At 40.4% G+C, this 20,686-nt stretch overlaps 1 protein-coding gene across 6 annotated transcripts in view; it reads right to left on the bottom strand.

Annotated features, from left to right (window-relative positions):
* The window catches only part of ANKRD12 (ankyrin repeat domain 12), a 98,429-nt gene extending 78,124 nt beyond the window's left edge, over positions 1 to 20,305 (bottom strand). For 2 of the 6 annotated variants that reach the window (XM_061399918.1, XM_061399923.1), the window contains exon 1: positions 20,000 to 20,280. The gene's annotated coding sequence lies outside the window, so the exon portion shown is untranslated. Of the gene's footprint in view, positions 1 to 19,545; positions 19,749 to 19,999 lie in introns of those variants that run through there. The other 4 variants (XM_061399920.1, XM_061399922.1, XM_061399919.1 and 1 more) reach the window with 4 other exon arrangements.
* Positions 20,306 to 20,686: the final 381 nt, after the last annotated feature.

Genomic DNA, 20,686 nt, shown 5'->3' with positions numbered 1-20,686 from the left:
CAGAAGACGACTTGAGACGACAAGAAATACAAACACGGAGTAAACACAGAGAAATATTCAGATTCATTGATAATTTTAAAACTAGAAAATAAAGGATAACTGTTCATTTAAGACTGACAGAATTAAGGCTGTGTTGGCAAGGATTAAGGAAAATCATACATATGAATATTCATACACTACTGATGACGAAGAAACTGGGATTACCTCTTTGGAGAGGAATTTGACAAAACTATTAAAATACAGATGCACAGCCTTTTGTCTTAATAATCCAATTTTAGTATTTACCCTACAGGTATACTATACAAATATGCAAAGATAATATACAAAGGCACTCGCTAAAATGTTACTTGTATCCAAAACACTGGAGAAATAGTCTACTCATTTTATAAAATCTAGCTAAATAAAGTACAGTATATTTTTATGCTAAAAGTTTTGCAAAATTCCTATTTCCCTGACCGCTCCTCTTCTGCAGAAACTCGAAGTGTCAGGAGTAACTCAGGACCTGATCCTGGATCCCCTTTTAATCCCTACTGCTACTAAGTCGCTTCAGTCGTGTTTGACTCTGGGCGACCCCATAGATGACAGCCCACCAGGCTCCCCCGTCCCTGGGATTCTTCAGGCAAGAACACCGGAATGGGTTGCCATTTCCTTCTCGAATGCATAAAAGTGAAAAGTGAAAGTGAAGACGCTCAGTCGTGTCTGACTCTTAGTAACCCCATGGATTGCAGCCTACCAGGCTCCTCCATCCATGGGATTTTCCAGGCAAGAGTACTGGAGTGAGGTGCCATTGCCTTCTCCTGTGTCTTCTGAGTCTCCTGCACACACACACACAGACATGCATGCTCACACACACCATGCAGCCCAGACGCTTCTCCTTGAAAATTGCTTCAGGGATTGTAGGCCTAACACACTCCCTAAACAACCTGATCCCTTCCAAGTCTGTATCTCTAGTCCTCCTCTAAAATTCCGAATCTGTCTACCCAACTGCCTACCTGTCATTTTCACGTGGGTGTTTAACAGGCATTATCAAACCAAAAAATTACTACAGAAAATTCTTAATTTTCTCTGTCAAACTTTCTCCACATTCCCCACCCTTCTTCTCCATTTCAATAAATGGCACCACCATTCATCCATCCATCACTTAAGCCAAAAACTCAAATATTGACTCCATCTCTAAGGCACATTTTAAATTAAATCCATGTTTTTCCATATCAATTGGTAACCAACCCAAGCCACTATCACCACTTGCTGCTGCTACTGCTGCTAAGTCGCTTCAGTAGTGTCCGACTCTGTGTGACCCCACAGACGGCAGCCTATCAGGCTCCACTGTCCCTGGGCAAGAACACTGGAGTGGGTTGCCATTTCCTTCTCCAATGCATGAAAGTGAAAAGTGAAAGTGAAGTCGCTCAGTTGTGTCTGACTCTTAGCGACCCCATGGACGGCAGCCTACCAGGCTCCTCCGTCCATGGGATTTTCCAGGCAAGAGTACTGGAGTGGGGTGCCAATGCCTTCTCCGCCTAGGCTAGGACAAAACTCGGCAAATTATCTCCCTGTTTCTATTTTTTCCCCACCCCTCCCTTCTCTCTCTCACACACATATTCCTTCTACAAGCAGCCATCAGTGGTCAGACCTCTTAAAACTAAAAATCAGATGCTACCACTGAGTTGCTTTTTTGTATTGGTTTCCCACTGGAAAAAAATCGCAACTCAAACTAAACCATATGGAACAGAATTAATGGAACAGACATGTGAAGAAATTTTTAACGCATTTAAAATTCTCAAAGAAATAAGAGAAAATTCCAATATGCAGAAGGACTAAACAGAACCAAGAAGAAATGCAGAGTATGAAAGTACAATGATTGAAATAAAGAACTCCACAGATTAGGTAAATGGATAAGCAAAAGAATGAGCTAGTGAGCTAGAAGATCAGGTAGAGGACAGTTGCAGAAGATATCAAGAGAGAATTTTTTTTAAGAAAAACATTAAAGTTAAGAGATGGAGAAGAGACAAGAAGCAACAGAATCCATATTAACAGAATTCCCAGAAAGAAAAAAATTGAAGACAAACTACTTGAGAAAATGACAATCATTTTCCAGAACTGAGGAAAGATCAAAGATCTTGGATGAAAATGTCTGGAATACAACCTGGCATAGAGTAGACTCCCAATAAGTAGCTAACTGTTGAATGAGAGAAGGACGGAATGAATATGAATCCAAGTGCAAACAAGACAGAAAAGGAACTATACCCAGACACACTACAGACTGAAAAATATAAACAAAAATTTCAAAATCTAGAGAGGAACTGCAGGTCACACACACAGGAAAAGAAATAAAGCTGACATCAGAACCTGCAAAAAGCAACAGCAGAGACGAGAAAATAATGTAGAAATATTTCAAAATGTACAGGGAAAAGAATTTCGAACCAAAAATCTTTAATCAAACTAAGCTATCATTTAAAAGTGAGGGTTAACAAATCATACTTTCAGGCATAAAAAGGTCTTAGAATGTATATATACAAAACCCTGTTTGAAAATTGTTTTTTTTAAGTAGGCTCTTAACCGAAATAAATCTATGAGAACACTAGGTGATATACGGTAATTGCATTCATGTTCAGTCACTAAGGGCTTCCCTGGTGGCTCAGAGGTTAAAGCGTCTGCCTGCAATGTGGGAGACCTGGGTTAGATCCCTGGGTTGGGAAGATCCCCTGGAGAAGGAAATGGCAACCCACTCCAGTATTCTTGCCTGGAGAATCCCATGGACGGAGGAGCTTGGTGGGCGTCAGTCCTCGGGGTCGCAAAGAGTCGGACACGACTGAGTGACTTCACTTTCACTTTTCAGTCACTAAGTCACGTCTGACTCTTTGCGATCCCAGGGACTGTAGTTCACCAGGCTCCTTTGTCCATGGAGTTTTCCAGTTAATACCAAAATGGGTAGTCATTTTCTACTCCAAGCAATCTTCCCGACCCAGGGATCGAACCCATGTCTCCTGCATCAGCAGGCACATTCTGTACCAGTGAGCCACCTGGGAAGCCCTTATATGGGAATTAATTATTTGTTAGGGACTTAGATTATTTGTTAGGAATAACCTAACAGATCTAGTATATCACACAAAAAGAAAAATGACAGATGGATGGATGCCTGAAGAATACCTCTACAGAACTAAAATTCTATAAAACATCAGCGTGGCTGCTGGGACCTTGTGGGGGTAGGAGGTGTAGTGGCAGAGACGAAAGGAAACTGAGAAAGTGGGTAAAGTACTTCTCTTGTCTGGAAGAAAGAAAATATATATATTTGAAAATATACATATTTAAATATATTTTAAAATATAAGATTAAGAAACTGTGGGAAATGAACAAAAATACAGTAAATAGAATGTAAATAATTTCCAATAGATATTAGGAAAATTACAATAAATGAAAATGGTTTAAACTCATTAATTAAAAGATAGAGTCTCTAAGGTTGGGTAAAAATAAGACTCAGCAATATACTTTGTAAAAGAGACCCAAAAAGGATACAAAAACAGGTAACAATAAAAGGACAGGAAGAAGACACACTAGGAGATGCAACCCCAGGTTGGCAGACTCTTCTTTCAGCGCCATTCATCAACCATTCAGAGCCTTACTGATCTGCGGACAGCTCCCTGTCATTCCTGGGCCTGCGGGTTCCAGTTTTCCTTTTAGGACAGGGCTTCAATTCCTGCTTCCCAATATGCCTTTGAGTTTTTTTTTTCCATTTCAAGCACCTGCTGATTCTGCTTTTTTGCTTTCAAGCTCAGATGTGTTTTTTAAATATTTTATTTTTATCTAGCTTTCCATATACATTACTGAAAAAGAAGGGAGTGTCCCCAGTCTGCCTCACAGTCCAGAAATCCCCAGAGCATACACTTAATAATGTCTTCATCTATCATGGAATGGTAATGCTCAAATAATAAGGCTACGAGAAAATGTTATCTTCACATATACAGTCTTTGGTGCATATAAAATATTCAAATACTGCCCTCTAAATTTACCAGCAATTTTACATTCGAACTAAAGAAAGTAAAGATGGAACCATATGAATGGAATGGAAATTCCTAACTTTTTGCCTGATCCAGCTTCCACTGGGCTACAGCTATGCTGAAAGTAAAAATGCTTCCTCCAAAATTGTTTTGAGAAAAAAATGTAACTAGCAAAAGACGAAATCAACAGAATTCAAATGACCCTTAAGAGTAGGGACTATCCCTGTGGTCCAGCGGTTAACATTCCATGCTTCCACTGCAGGTAGCAGTGGTTCCGTCGCTGGCTGAGGAACTAAGATGCTGTGAGGCACTGCCAAAATAAAATGGTTACTTTAAAAAATAATAATAAATAAAAGTTATGGAGCTCATCCTTTAAAAGAGAGAGACAGAGTCATTCAGTTAGGAAAGTGACTATTATTTTCTCTGTGATTTGATCTGGGAGACTTTAGTCCAAGATTCTATTCTGAGATCTACCAGACTTTTTGGTTGACCTTCATTACTTCTCAGTACTTCTGTTTCTTCTTGAAAGTAAAGTTAGGCTAGATTACACTGAAGAACGCCTATTCTTCCAAAATCCTGATTCCAGAGGTTTAGAACAGTTTCACTCCATTCTACGTTTCTATGAATACAAAAATGACGGTTTAAACTACTAAACAATTTTGACATCCTTATTGCTGTGCTCCCCCATGCAAAAGGGCTTCTCTGGTAGCTGAGTCAATAAAGAATCTGCCTGCAATACAGTAGACCATCTGCAGCACAGGAGACCTGGGTTCGATTCCTGGGCTAGAAGATCCCCTGGAAAAAAGAAATGGCAATCCATTCCAGTATTCCTGCCTGGAAAATCCCATGGACAGAAGAGCCTGGCAGGCTACAGTCCATGGGATCGCAAGGGTCGGACACGACTTAGTGACTAAACCACCATTACCCATGCAAAAAAAGTAAACCATCAGACATAAATATTAAACACTTCCTATTTGCACAAAGACCAAAAGCTTAACTCCCAAACTAACAGAAAATCTTGAAGATAAATCTTAAATATGGCTGTATTTCTGGAATAAGAACTGGACCTCTCTACCATCTCAACTACTTAAACAGTTAAGAGTTTAGTTTCTGAAATGGGTTCATGCCTGCTTTATCATACCTTCCCAAAGTAAGCTGTGGGTGATTTTCACCACAATGTTTCTGGCAGCTATTTCATAACATTTCCCCCACAAGAATATGATGGTTGTGTTTCAAACCAAGAAATTAGTATCATAAAAATCACAAATTTAACCAACAGCATGAAAAAGACGAAAACCACCACATCCTTTAAAATAAACTGTCTTCAGCACTGTCCTTAAGACCATATTTTCTACAGTTCTTAAGAGATGTCTATGGTCTATCTACATTAATTTTTATAATAAACAGGTATTACTTGCATAATATACAAATGAAAAAAAATTTAAATAAGTCAACTTCCACTTGGTTTGCTCTGGAGAACTACACAGTGTTCTGGTTAGAACCCAAGGGGAAAGACTGATGAGATGGCAGGTGAGAGAAGTACCTCAGACAGAGCTAGAGGAAGAAGTAAGAGGTACTTTCTGCATTTTATGTTTTCTAATCCAGCCATTAAAATATGAAAGCAAATAAAAGATAAGGGACAGAAACTCAATCCAGTAAAATAGGGTACACTTTGTGTTGGTGCTGCTGTACATTATCTCCTTCAAAAATCTAAAAGTGAAAGTAAAAGTTGCTCAGTCGTGTCTGCCTCTTAGTGACTCCATGGACTGTGCATGGAATTCTCCAGGCCAGAATACTGGAGTGGGGAGCCTTTCCCTTCTCCAGGGGATCTTCCCAATCCAGGGATTGAACCCAGGTCTCCTGAATTGCAGGTGGATTCTTTACAAGCTGAGCCACAAGGGAAGCCCAAGAACACTGGTATGGGTAGCCTGTCCCTTCTCCAGGGGATCTTCCCAACCCAGGGATCGAACCCAGGTCTCCTGCATTGCAGGCAGAATCTTTACCAACTGAGCTATCAGGGAAGCCCTAAAGCACAGCATTAATTTAGAAGACTGTATCAAGTAAATGCATTGTAAATAGTCAATTTAGTTTAGCTCTGTGTATTACCTTCAAAATTCCACAAAGGTAAACCAGAGGTATAAAAGAGAGCAGCACTTAGACAGGCAAATTGCTTGAAATATAAACAACCAAGCAAGGGTTCATGCTTGCTTTATCGTATCTTCCCAAAGTAAGCCATGGTTGATTTTTAGCACAATGTTTTCTGGCAGCTATTCCATAACATTTTCCCACAAGAAAATGATGATTGTATTCCAGACCAAGAAATTACACCCGCCCACAGAGAGCAGGCCACAGGGAAGGACAGCAAGAACTGAAGCACAGCAGGGGAGACAAAGAGGCTAAACAGAGGAGGAAGGGATCGACATGAAGCACCTCGTCACTGTGTCGTTTGATCTTTATGACGACAAAAGCCGACTTAAGGCTTTAAAAAAGTCAGTGACGCAATTTGAGTAGCGTGTTTAAAAGGGCCGTTGAGGGGAAAAAAGGGGCCACTGGTGAAACTCTGGAAGAAAGACTAAAGAGGAATAACAGGAAAGACATGGAGACCACTTCAAGTATGACAACCAGATTGTGAGATGGGAATAACAGTCCACAAGAGCAAGCAGGCTAGAATGACACCAGCAACAAGAAGCAGAAATGCTTTGAAAATACTTAAAAAAAAAACCCAATTATCCATTGTATTTGTCTCCCAATAGAAATGACCGAACAATATCTCAATTGTTTTAAAACATAAAGTTCCCATTACTTCATTAGATAATATTTACAAAAGAGAATGTAAAAATATTTTTTGGCATTGTCAACAGTGGATCATAAAGGATCACATTCTAACAATACAGTTAGAATTTTTAAAGAAAAGTAATACAGGCAGTTGGATTTAGAATGATCTACTTGCCCTCAATATCTAAGCATATTTACATATAAATTTATTTCCAGAACTGTAAAGGTCAATATACAAAATACTCATCTGCAATGGAGAGTTGACATAAATGACTTCTAAGAGTCTAAAAGTGCGTTGCTGGGGTTACTGACCTCTTTCTGGCCCGACAGGGCTCTAAATGTGTGACTTCCATAGGCCAGCAGAGGGCTGCAACAGCCCAGAGAAAACGGTCAGGCAGCTTTGCTTGCATCTCTGGCACTGAGTGGTGGAAAATTTACAATACTGAAAGTAGAGATCTAATAACCATGACGTACTCATTCCACTATCAACAGACTCTAAAAGGGGGCAAAGACCAATCCCCCAGATCCTGAAAACTAGCAACACTCACCATTAAGCATTCTGCCACCAGCTCCTTTCACTTATTGCAAAATAGTAAAGTATTTGGAAGCAGAACAAAATCTCACTAATGTAGGGTAATTAGAAGGGAAAAAAGCCAATCAAAATGAGTTAGCAATTTACACCTCCTTCCAGACCACTGCTCCACACTACTGCTACACGACTAACCTTCCTAAAATGATTTTGTGAGATTACTCTCACATCTACTTTGCCAATCTTTTCTGCATATAGTACAATGTTGAAATCTTTACTCTGCCTACATTTAAAGGTAGATTTCTACCTCGTGTATATAGGTAATCATTTTCAGCTCCACTAGTCAGCCCACCCATACTGTTATATACAATACACAAAAGAGCTGAAATGGAAAATGTCACCGTGGTGAACCCTGGACAAAGAAAGAAATTTACACAGATCTAGGGAAAGGGTCGGAGAAGGCAATGGCACCCCACTCCAGTACTCTTGCCTCGAAAATCCCATGGACGGAGGAGCCTGGTAGGCTGCAGTCCATGGGGTTGATAGGAGTCGCAGACGACTGAGTGACTTCACTTTCACTTTTCACTTTCATGCATTGGAGAAGGAAATGGCAACCCACTCCAGTGTTCTTGCCTGGAGAATCCCAGGGACGGGGGAGCCTGGTGGGCTGCCGTCTCTGGGGTCGCACAGAGTCGGACAGGACTGAAGTGACTTAGCAGTAGCAGCAGGGAAAGGGTAGAGCCACTGCTGGAAAAAGTTTGCACAAAGAGGGAGATAGGACTTCGCTGGGGGAAGAAAGGATATGGCTCAGGCAAAGATATACAGGGGCCTTCAACTAAACTTGTAAATGTTTAATTCCTAAGGCTGCAGACAGGTGCCATATGCACACTATGCTATTTTCTGTACCTTTTAAATTATCTGAAATATGTGAAAATAAAAAACATTTTTGGTATTTTAACTTCACCCCTCAAAAGACAAGTAACTCTTGATCTGCTCAAGAGATCAGGCCTCTGGTCCATTCTCAGTACTATTCACCCTTTAATTCTGAATACACTCTAACTCATTTTTACAGCTTTCTTTAAAAATGATAGGTACATATTTTAGCCTTAAATGAAAGGAAAGGACTTTTAACTGTTTAAATAATTGCATATAGTTTGAATAGTGGCACATAAAAAAATAAAGAGATTTGAAATAAAAGGCATGGCATAAAAACCTAGAATAGTTTTTACGATAATCACAGCTTCTGCAATATAAGCCTGAAATCCTGAAAATCATCTTTATCTACACCCAAAATCTCTATGTGTTAGAGGTAGTTGAAGTCAGTACCCCTCTCAAGAGAGCAACACTTATGAAAGTATTATTTCTCATCTACATACCACACCATTCCCACCCTGACCCAACCAATAACGTGGGTGATTAACACTACTTCAATTATAGCCAAAGTTGTAGCTTCCACACAACTTCACACCAGGGCTGAATTGTCTGGGCCTTCTTTTAGTCCTGATCTACCACCTCTGTGTCCTGCACACTCTCCGACATAAATCCACTTAAAATACTACCCACAAGAATTCAGGACAACTGCCAACTTTAAAGGAAGTATAACCTATAAAAATACCAAATGGCTGTATTATACACCTGAAACTAACATGACTGATACTATATATCAACTAGACAGCAATAAAACAACAATTCAGGGTAACTGCATATGAGTCATTTAAAAGGTGCTCTAAGTTGACTTAGGATAATAGTATGCGTGATTGGTAGTTCTTTTTTGTCAGGTCGTTTTAGGACATACACTGCTTTCCTGTCCAAGGATGCTGAGGAAGAGTAACGAGGAGTGTGGTACAGAGGGAACAAAGCACAGTGAATTCCCTGCAGTCTAACAGCATTAAGTATGTGACATGAAAAGGGTGGTATGGTGGGAACTCCAACCCCAATGGCAAAGAGTATATGTCTATTTGGTTTCATTTTTAAAATAAAGCATTTCCTGAAATACAACAATGTAAATATTATGAACTGGGGGTAAAAAAGCAAATCTCACTGATGATGCCCATATTAAATAGCTTTATCTATAAGAAGAAATATCCTTTAAGTCTAAAAACATAAATTTAGGACTATTTAAGAATGTAACAGTTCTACATCAAAAACTGAACTTAAATTTCCAACTCAGTGATTCTTCGTCTTTTTTGGACAGACCCATCTCAAAGCCTGAAAGCCATAGGACCTTCCACTAAAAAATCTGCAATGTAACCTCCAGATGTTTACAGAGCCTCTCTGTAATTATGGATCCTTGTTTTAAGTAATTATCTCTTCCAGCTAGATTTTAAGCTCCATACAAGCAGAAACTGTCTTCTTCAGATATATGCTTAGCAGTGGTACCTAAAACCTTAATATCTAAGCACTTTTTCAATGATCTTCTTATCTGCTATATGAATTCTATACAACCTCTTGAATTATTTTCCAAGAAAACCTGTGTTATATTATTCCCCATATTGGAAATTTGTTTTTATCAAGCCCCTCTTCCTCGCAATCACAACCTTTTTCATCTGCTACCCATTTTCTTTCCTTTAGTCCCAATTCATCCTCTTACACCAGTCAGGCCATTCACCTGACATTAGCACTGGGGTGATCCCTTAGAATGTGATGGAATCTGGGGTACAACAGTGAACAAGACAGACACAATCCATGTCCTTGAGGGCTCACTGTGTTCCATTCTACACCAACTAGAAAGCATTTGCATGATTAAAGAACACTGTCCCCTATTTCACATATTCAGTGTAAATTCTAAAAAAAACAAAACACTACAGCAAAGATCATATTAAAATATTCAGCGTAAATTCTTAAAAAAAAAAAAAACACTACAGAAAAATATCAGTGAAGATCATATTAAATTCCTGCCTCAACAATGCTAAACGCAATACTGTTCATAAAAACATTTATTTAAAATTTGTTGGGTCTTCCTTGGTGGTCCAGTGCTTAAGAATCTGCCTTCCAATGCAGGGGATACAGGTTCCATCCCTGGTTGGGGAACTAAGATCCCACACGAGGCAGGGCAACTAAGCCCATGTGCCACAACTAAGACCTGACACAGCCAAAACAAACAAATATAAAAAAATAAAAGGTGTTAATTAAGCATGCACTGTTTAAAACCTTGATTATATCCATAATACTTGCTCACTGTGGCAAAGCTTGAAAATACAGAAAAATAAATTCATATTCAATATCCAGAGATAGTCTGTCACATTGTCAAACTGAATCATTCAAGAACTTTCCTTGTAAAAATTCATAATACAAAATAATTATTTTCCCCACAAAGGGTCAAATGTTATATATCATTTCATCTTTTTTTTCTCTTAATAATATCAACTTCTTTGAAGGTATAATTTTTTAAAGGAGCAAGACAATCACTGATTTAAACTCATCTGTACAATGAAAACAAACTTCAAAAGGGCATGTGAACAGAAGGGAAAAAAGTAGAAGCAATAACAGATATTATTTTCTTGGGCTCCAAAATCACTGCAGACAGTGAGTGCAGCCATGAAATTAAAAGACGCTTCCTCTTTGGAAGGAGCAAGACAGTGTATTAAGAAGTAAATACATCACTTTGCCAACAAAGGTCTAGACTCAAAGCTATGTTTTTTCCAGTAGTCACGAATGGATGTGACAGTCGGACCATAAAGAGGGCTGAGCACCGAAGAATTGATGCTTTTGAATTGTGGTGCTGGAGAAGACTCTTGAGAGTTCCTTGGACTCCAAGATCAAACCAGTCAATCCTAAAGGAAATCAACACTAAATATCCATTGGAAGGACTGATGCTGAAGCATCTTTGGCCACCTGATGCAAAAAACTGATGCATAGGGAAAGACCCTGATGCTGGGAAAGATTGAGGGCAGAAGGAGAAGGCAGAGACAGAGAATGAGATGGTCAGATGGTTAGACAGACTCAGTGGACATGACTCTGACCAAATTCTAGTCAACAGTGAAGGACAGAGGAACCTAGAGTGCAGCAGTCCATGGGGTCACAAAGAGCTGGACATGACCTACCAACTTTCAATAACAACAGAGTGATTGAGAATTTATGAGGACAGCCCATTATCAGTCACAGGATGTTTGTAACTATACCTCTGACCAAAGGATATGAAGTATCAATTCACAGAAGAGAAAGGGCAAATGATTATTTCTCCATGTTATTAGCTAATGATCAAATTCCTGTAGCTAAAACCAAATCCATTCACACCACATTTAAAGATGAAAGTCTTGGATAACAAGAAAGCGGTTAGATAATTTAAATGGAAGGACACAAATATTAATGTTAACCAACAACAGATAGGGACAGATTTATTTTCACTGGATATTGCAAAGCTGCTGAACAATAGCACCTGAAGGGGGAGGAGGAGCTAAGGAGGGGGAAAGTGTACTGGAAAGGAACAGTGAGTGAGCCCCTTTGCTGTTACACATTCCTGTTTACTTTCAATAGTGTGAGGACTAATAGAAGGTAAAGAAGTATTTTTTGGTCCTGTTTGACTGCAGCCTAAAGAGAACACTCATCTTCATTCTTGAGATGTTTTTATGAACCCTGTAAGACAGGGATAATTTCTGAAGGGTGAATAACCACTGCTGGGTGATCACCTCAACTAAAAATCTGCAAACAGATGACATGATCCTCTACACAGAAAACCCTAAAGACTCCACCAGAAAATTAGTAGAGCTAATCAATGAATATAGTAAAGTTGCAGGATATAAAATCAACACACAGAAATCCCTTGCATTCCTATACACTAATAATGAGAAAAGAGAAAAATTAAGGAAACAATTCCATTCACCATTGCAACGAAAAGAATAAAATACTTAGGACTATACCTACCTAAAGAAACTAAAGACCAATATATAGAAAACTATAATACATTGGTGAAAGAAATCAAAGAGGACACTAATAGATGGAGAAATATACCGTGTTATGGATTGGAAGAATCAATATAGTGAAAATGAGTATACTACCCAAAGCAATCTATAGATTCTATGCAATCCCTATCAAGCTACCAACAGTATTTTTCACAGAGCTAGAACAAATAATTTCACAATTTGTATGGAAATACAAAAACCTCGAATAGCCAAAACAATCTTGAGAAAGAAGAATGGAACTGGAGGAATCAGCCTGCCTGACTTCAGGCTCTACTACAAAGCCACAGTCATCAAGACCGTATGGTACTGGCACAAAGACAGAAATATAGATCAATGGAACAAAACAGAAAGCCAAGAGATAAATCCACGCACCTATGGACACCTTATCTTTGACAAAGGAGGCAAGACTATACAATGGAGAAAAGACAATCTCTTTAACAAGTGGTGCTGGGAAAACTGGTCAACCACTTGTAAAAGAATGAAACTAGAACACTTTCTAACACCATACACAAAAGTAAACTCAAAATGGATTAAAGATCTAAACGTAAGACCATAAACTATAAAACTCCTAGAGGAGAATGTAGGCAAAACACTCTCCGACATAAATCACACCAGGATCTTCTATGACCCACCTCCCAGAATATTGGAAATAAAAGCAAAAATAAACGGGACCCAATCAAAATTAAAAGCTTCTGCACAACAAAGGAAACTATAAGCAAGGTGAAAAGACAGCCTTCAGAATGGGAGAAAATAATAGCAAATGAAGCAACTGACAAAGAATTAATCTCAAAAATATACAAGCAACTCCTGCAGCTCAATTCCAGAAAAATAAACGACCCAATCAAAAACTGGGCCAAAGAACTAAACAGACATTTCTTCAAAGAAGATATACAGATGGCTAACAAACACATGAAAAGATGCTCAACATCACTCATTATCAGAGAAATGCAAATCAAAACCACAATGAGGTACCATTTCACGCCAGTCAGAATGGCTGCGATCCAAAAGTCTACAAGCAATAAATGCTGGAGAGGGTGTAGAGAAAAAGAGAACCCTATTACACTGTTGGTGGGAATGCAAACTAGTATAGCCACTATGGAGAAGTGTGTGGAGATTCCTTAAAAAAAAAACTGGAAATAGAACTGCCATATGACCCAGCAATCCCACTGCTGGGCATACACACTGAGGAAACCAGAATTGAAAGAGACACGTGTACCCCAAAGTTATCGCAGCACTGTTTATAATAGCCAGGACATGGAAGCAACCTAGATGTCCATCAGCAGATGAATGGATAAGAAAGCTGTGGTAAATATACACAATGGAGTATTACTCAGTCATTAAAAAGAATACATTTGAATCAGTTCTAACAAGGTGGATGAAACTGGAGCCTATTATACAGAGTGAAGTAAGCCAGAAAGAAAAACACCAATACAGTATACTAACGCATATATATGGAATTTAGAAAGATGGTAACGATAACCCTGTATGCAAGACAGCAAAAGAGACACAGATGTATAGAACAGTCTTTCGGACTCTGTGGGAGAGGGCGAGGGTGGGATGATTTGGGAGAATGGCGTTGAAACATGTATAATATCATATGTGAAACAAATCACCAGTTCAGGTTCGATGCATAATACAGGATGCTTGGGGCTGGTGCACTAGGATGACCCAGATGGATGGTATGGGGAGGGAGGTGGAAGGGGGGTTCAGGATGGGGAACACGTGTACACCCATGGCGGATTCATGTTGATGTATGGCAAAACCTATACAATATTGTAAAGTAATTAGCCTCCAATTAAAATAAATAAATTTATATTTTAAAAATAAAAATTAAAAAATAAATAAAAATCTTCAAACAAATTGGATTGATCTTAAAAAAAAAATTGGGCTTCCCTAGTGGCTCAGACAGTAAAGAATCTGCCTGCAATGTGGGAGACCCGGGTTCGATCCCTGGGTCGAGAAGATCCCCTGGAGAAGGAAATGGTGACTCACTGCAGTATTCTTGCTGGAGAATCCCAAGGACAGGGGAGCCTGGCAGGCTACAGTCCACAGGATTGCAGAGTCGGACATGACTGAGCAACTAACACTTTCACAAACTTTAAGAAAAAATAATTCTCAAAATAATACATGAACATTTATATAACATAAATTTCAAGTTAGTTCTTGAGTAATAGTGTCTGGAGTTGGAGATATTCCAGTGACAATTTTCTGAAGTCTTTTTCGTAACTGCTGCTGCTAAGTCGCTTCAGTCGTGTCCAACTCTGTGCGACCCCAGAGACAGCAACCCACCAGGCTCCCCCGTCCCTGGGATTCTCCAGGCAAGAACACTGGAGTGGGTTGCCATTTCCTTCTCCAAAGCATGAAAGTGAAAAGTAAAAGTGAAGTCAAGACTCTTAGCGACCCCATGGACTGCAGCCTACCAGGCTCCTCCGTCCATGGGATTTTCCAGGCAAGAGTACTGGAGTGGGTTGCCATTGCCTTCTCCATTTTCATAACTAGATATATAAAATTACTCTCATCATATATTAAAATAACACATGTGAAAGTAACAGTACAAAAGCGCAATAAAAGTTCTTTTCTTTGATCAACAAGTAACTTCCAAATAGTCAAAATTAAACTCTGGTAAAAAGGACTTATTTTAACTTAGAGGTTGCAAGAGTTTAGTACACAATATGAGAATATAAACCAAAGCTTTATTCCTCGTTACAATATTTTTGGGCAAATTATGGTAGGAAATATTTTATAAATTAAAAATATTCTCAACTACCTGGCATCATTAACCACCATCACTGATTAGTAAATTGCTATAAAGAATGTTTTTAGTATTTACTTCTACCCTGTTCGTTAAAGCTTCAGAAGTGGTAGAACAGAAAGGAAAGAAAGCTGTGTACAATGTGGCTTTGGTGGAAGAGAAAATAAAAGTAGGTGCCTCTTTCCTCTTCCTTTAGATTTGCTAATACTTCTCTTTCATAAAGCAGTCTAGCATTACTCCAGAAAATTTTAACCTGGATCCTATCCATGGTTCAATATCATCAGATTAGCGGACATTTTGATGATCTCAAGAATAGTTGTGAAATTCAAGAGATCTGACGTAAAAATACTTCATAAACTACTGAGGATATAATTTTTTACATACTATTATCTTTTACCGTGAATTTATATATCTATTTCTAGGAAGAAAGACCCACGTACGCATGGTTTTAGTTTTCTAAGTCAGAATGCCAACAAAACTCCTATTTAGGAAGAACAACAGTCTGAAATGTAAGAAGCTACAGGACTCTCACAACACTTTTAAGCAATAAGGGAGTTTAAGAATATGGTATTTAATCACTAATATTTGTGGTATTTTCCCCAATTGTGGCCCAAATGCAAACTGATACGCAGAAGTGTAAGCAACTACATATTTCGAAACAATTTTAGTGCAATAAACAAATATTAAGCGATCAGCCAAAGAGACACAATTTTTAAATGCCAAAGAAATGATTGTGTAACTTAGCTTCATAATTTATCTTTTTTTTTAACCTCAACTTGGAAGTATTTCTGTGGAGGGTTCCACTTCTAACCTAGACAACTCCTATTTACCCTTTCTGACTCTATTCCTTTATAAAAGTCCTAAATAAGTCTGGTTAGTTAAATTTCTCCTTCACTCTTTTGTTTTAAGTATGTTTCTTTATGATCTGAAAGGATACATGCACCTCAATATTCATTTGCAACACTGTTTACAAAGTCAAGACATGGAAGCAACCTAAATGCCCACTGACAGAGGAATGGATGAAGAAGCCATGATACAGATACTTAATGAAATATTACTCATTAATAATAAGTAAAGAGAGTAAAATAATGCCATTTACAGGAACATGGATGGACCTAGAGAGTGTCATATTGAAGCAAGTCAAAGGAGGAGGAGTACCATATGACAGCCCTTATACGTGGAATCTAAAAAGAAATGATGCAAACGAACTTACGAAACAGAGACAGAGCATGAACTTATGGCTGCTGGGCTGAAGGGACAGTTAGGGAGTTTGGGATGGACATGTATATACTGCTATATTTAAAATGGATAACCAACAAGAACCTACTGCTGCTCAATGCTATGTGACAGCCTGGATGGGAGGGGAGTTTGAGGCAGAATGGGTACATGTATATGAATGGCTGAGTCCCGGTTCACCTGAAACCATCACAACATTGTTAATCAGCTATACCCCCAGTACAAAATAAAGAGCTTAAAAAAAATAAAGTATATTCCCTTTTAACAATGAACATTAATATCAAGGTGGAGTCTGTTAGAACAGTTCTTAAAAAGCTGTTAACAACTGTAGTCCTTCGGTAGCTGGTGAGACTAATTTGCTTCTGACAACTAATGTAAAAAAAAAAAAACGACAACTATATCAACATCTCATGAAAAGGCTTGCTGGCCTACCTTCCACAATTCTTTGTGAAGGTAGAATGCTGGCTCCACAAATTTTTCACAAAGTCAGAAACTTAAGAAACACTGCCTTAAAACTTCTCAAAATCAGCTAAGCACTCTTAATTAGAGGTAGAAAAGAGAAATGGTTAAGAATGAGGACAGCACAGTCTGTCACTTTTTTGGGTCTGTGAATATCTGCACACCACATAACAGTTCAAAGCCTCATTTTTCTCAGCCGTAGTATCTGTTTTACGGGTTTGTTATGAAAATTATCTGAAATAGTTCACTTAAAAACTGAAGATTCTAAATGCTCAACAATGTTTATCATAACCTTTAGATTCAAAGTTACAAATAATCCATGTAACACCATTACACTACAGTACTGATGTTCTGACTCTCAGTATTATCAATGTAAAGCACTAAAAGGAAAGGTCTCTAAACCTAACAGCAAAAGTCAACACTTAGTCCTAACATTCCTACAGGGTATATTTTATTTTAGATCTACAAGATAACCTTAACATGAACTACTCAAAAGCTGAGTTTACAAAGGAAATTATATCTCCTGTTGTTGTATATCTCGAAACTAGCAAAAAATTAACATTGTTACTAAGATACTTTAACTGTTACTTTTTAAAAGTCACTGTCTGTTAAAGAAACAGACTGTGCATGCATGAGTGTATATGAGAATGTTTTCAAACGCTATATGAAGAAACTTCATATTCTCCAGAGGAAGTCAGACTCTAACAACCACAATATTTAAAATGTTCATAAGAGGCTTTACTAAGATTAGAACTAAGCAGGGATCAGAAAATGTATCTACAGGGAGTTATAATCTGTAAAACAGCAGGTGCTCAAAACACGGAAGGTAAGACTAAGCAAAAACCTAGGGATCTAGACACCTCAGATAATACAGTAGAGAACTGTTATTCTAAAAATATCACCACTTTTTATATGCATAAAAGCTTATACAATATAATGTGCTTTCCATATATAATCATATTGGGCCATCAAAAATGCTGTAAATTATGTAACAAAAGGTTTTGTTTTGTTGCAAATTACAAATGCAAGGCTCTGAAAATTAATATGATTTGTCAAAAACCAGTTAGGAAGTGACAAATCAAGAATTTAAACCCCAGTCCTCTCACTTATATTTCCCCTGTTCTTTCCACTATTCCATAAAGCTACTTCTTAAAAGAAAGAAGCAAATTAGCACCTTCACAAAAAGAAATCTCTAGGCCAAACCACAGACATTTAATTATTAGCTGTGCTGAGTTGGGGAAGTCATTTCCCCTTATCAGGCCTTTATTTTTTCATCTGTAAAGTGAGGTAAACGGATTAGAAAATTTGAAGTCCCTTCCAGTTCTAAGGATAAATCTCTAGACTGTACCCTTTAAGAGTACCAGCATTTTACAAATACATGTTGATGTCAGCTTTAGCAATGAGTTCCAAGTCAGAAAGTGGTGTCATTAGCTATTAAGCAACGTATGGCAATTACTGGATAAATTCTTCACATCCATCTGATAGATGCTGCTTCAGTAGCATCAAGTTTATATACAGAAAGCTGTCTAAATCTTTTCTAGACTACAATGGAAATTAAATATCACTAATCATTCTCTCTTTAGACTGAAACCATGCTCGTGCTGTGATTCATGGGGTCGCAGAGTCGGACACGACTGAGCGACTGATCTGATCTGATCTGATGCTCTTAAAATATAAGAATGGTTTAAAGAAAATTTAACCACTAGTCAACTAGTACCAAAAAATTGAAAATTTTTTAAATTATTTTTATTCCCTAGAATAAAAACCTCTTTTCCAATGAAGAGTTTTCCAAATATCCCTCAAAGAGTATCAGGTACATGTTTCAGCAACTTCTATACCGAAAAAAAAAAAGTAATATACAAGCATTTTGATAAAAACATCTTCCATTTAAATTCATTCCACCAGTTAGGTACTTATCGCCAAACAAAATTCAAGCTTTTCTCCCCTTCACAGTATCAGGGAACTAAAGTCAAAGACTGCACAACATACTTCCACCTATTAAGTTCTTTCCTCATCTAAGTATTTTTTTCTTACTCTTCCTCAGTCTTCATGGAATACACACCCATGGGATTTCCACTTTCCCAGCTTTGCCTGTTCATAAAACCATCTTAACAACAACTATGGAAACCAGAGCGCTTATGACCATTACAGGCCTCTTTCTCTTTTCCTTTCATGAATACTAGTTAGGTTTTACTTCATTTTAACACCTTGTCTGTCCTTAAAATAGAATACATATCTTGAATAGTTAATCTTGACCTTACTCAACCGTTCGCAGACCTTTAGAAATTGTTAGAGCTTGTGTCAACTATAAAAAATTTTTTAGTAAACCTTCCCCCTCTTGCCTAGGAAACATTTCAAATGTTTACAGGTTTTTGCGTTTAGCCCAAATTAAAGACTTTCCCCAACAAGCTTAGTTAATATAACGACTTGATCTTACACAGTCGGCACTATCTCATTTTGTTTTTTAAGCCTCTTGGCACCAATATAGCGTATGTTCTGCCAGTTCTGAGCTAATCTCCAGGAAAGCCTTTGTATAACGATTGAAGAAACTGAAACAGATCAGTGCCCAAGATTTTTAAGAGCCTACACGAGCATATGTTTTTAATCAGCAGTCAATTTATTTTAAAATAGCTATTTCACCAGTTTGCCTTCTTCCATAATTCACATAAACCGTTTTAAAATAAAAAAGGACACACGACTCAGAACACAGTTCAGGTCAACTTCAGGATCAGAGGATTTTCCGAAGCGTTGCGGATGCCGGGGTCTGAATCCCCGGCATCGGGTTGGCCGCGGGCGTCCAGTGGACACCACACTCTCGACCACTACGCCGCTTGAAGCGTTCCCTACGGCTTCAACGGGTTTAAAAGTGTCAACTTCCCGTCCCAAACTGTTTCTTACTGTTATTATTAAAACAGCTGTCAGCTGGGCTCCAGTGACCTCTTTGTACAACCGTTTATTCAACGCTTTGGGATCCTCGAGGATGCGTCACGGCGGGTTACCCTCGAACGAGCTCCGAGAGCCCGGCGGCCCGCGGGTCCGCGAGCGCCGGCCCCGCTCACCCGCGCCGCCCTCCCGGCCTCATTCGGTCCCCGCGGCTCAGACTAGGCGCGCCCCCGCTCCGCCCCGCCCCGCCCCGCTCCGCTCCGGCGGCGCCCCCGGCCGCGCACACCCGCTCCCCGCCCGCCCGCTCGCACACGCGCCGCGGCCCCGCCATGTTCCGGGAGCGGCGCGGCCGCCCGCCCGGCCCCCGCCCCCCCCGGTCCCCGCCCGGCGGCTCCCGCCGCGGCCCCGCCCCCGCGCGCCCCGCGGGCGGCCCGTCCTGTCAGCGCGGCGGGGCGGGGCGCGTCCTTACCTCGTTCTGGGGAGGGGACGGGAGCGGGCGCGACTGAGGGGCTCCTCCCGGGCGCCGGGGCCGGGGCTCGAAACCGCGCCCCTCCTTCCTCCTTGCCTGTCGCCACGCCCCCCTCGCCCGCACGGACCCCAGGCACGGCCGGCGCGGGAGGGTCTACCCCCGGGACGAAGGCCTCGGCGCCGCCGTCGCTGTCGTGCTCTCCGCCACCGCCGCCGCAACCGCCGCGAACGCCGCCGAGGCCGGGCTCGAAAACATCTCCGGTCTCCGCCGTCCCTCACCACAGCCTGCTCGCTCCCAGGACGGCGCCGCCCGGCGATTGGCCGCGGCGCGGGCACGTGACGCGCGGGCACGGGACGGGCAGGGCAGCGTGAGCGCCCCGCCCCCGGCCCGCCGCCCCTTCCGTCCGCCCGCCCCGCCCGCGGCCCGCCGCTCTAGAGGCGCCGGGAGAAGCCGGGGGCGGGGGTCGGGGCGTACCAAGTGGACGCAGGGCAGTGGGGTCGGCGGGAGCCCCGCGTCGCCGTCTCCCCTCCGCCGGCTCCGACCCCAGAAGGCAGGGGCTGAGAGAGCGAGGGAGTAGCGCAGGCGCCGCCTCGCCTTGTGCAGTGGCCACCACCGTGGCTTGACTGGAAACTTCTGGAAATGGCGGCGGCGACGAGGAAGAAGAGGCTCTGTCTACGTAGGGTATTC

Source organism: Bos javanicus, chromosome 24 (assembly GCF_032452875.1).
Source record: "Bos javanicus breed banteng chromosome 24, ARS-OSU_banteng_1.0, whole genome shotgun sequence".
NCBI lineage: Eukaryota > Metazoa > Chordata > Mammalia > Artiodactyla > Bovidae > Bos > Bos javanicus.
The sequence above is the reverse complement of the archived record's forward strand: the minus strand, read 5'-3'. Positions and strand labels throughout refer to the sequence as shown.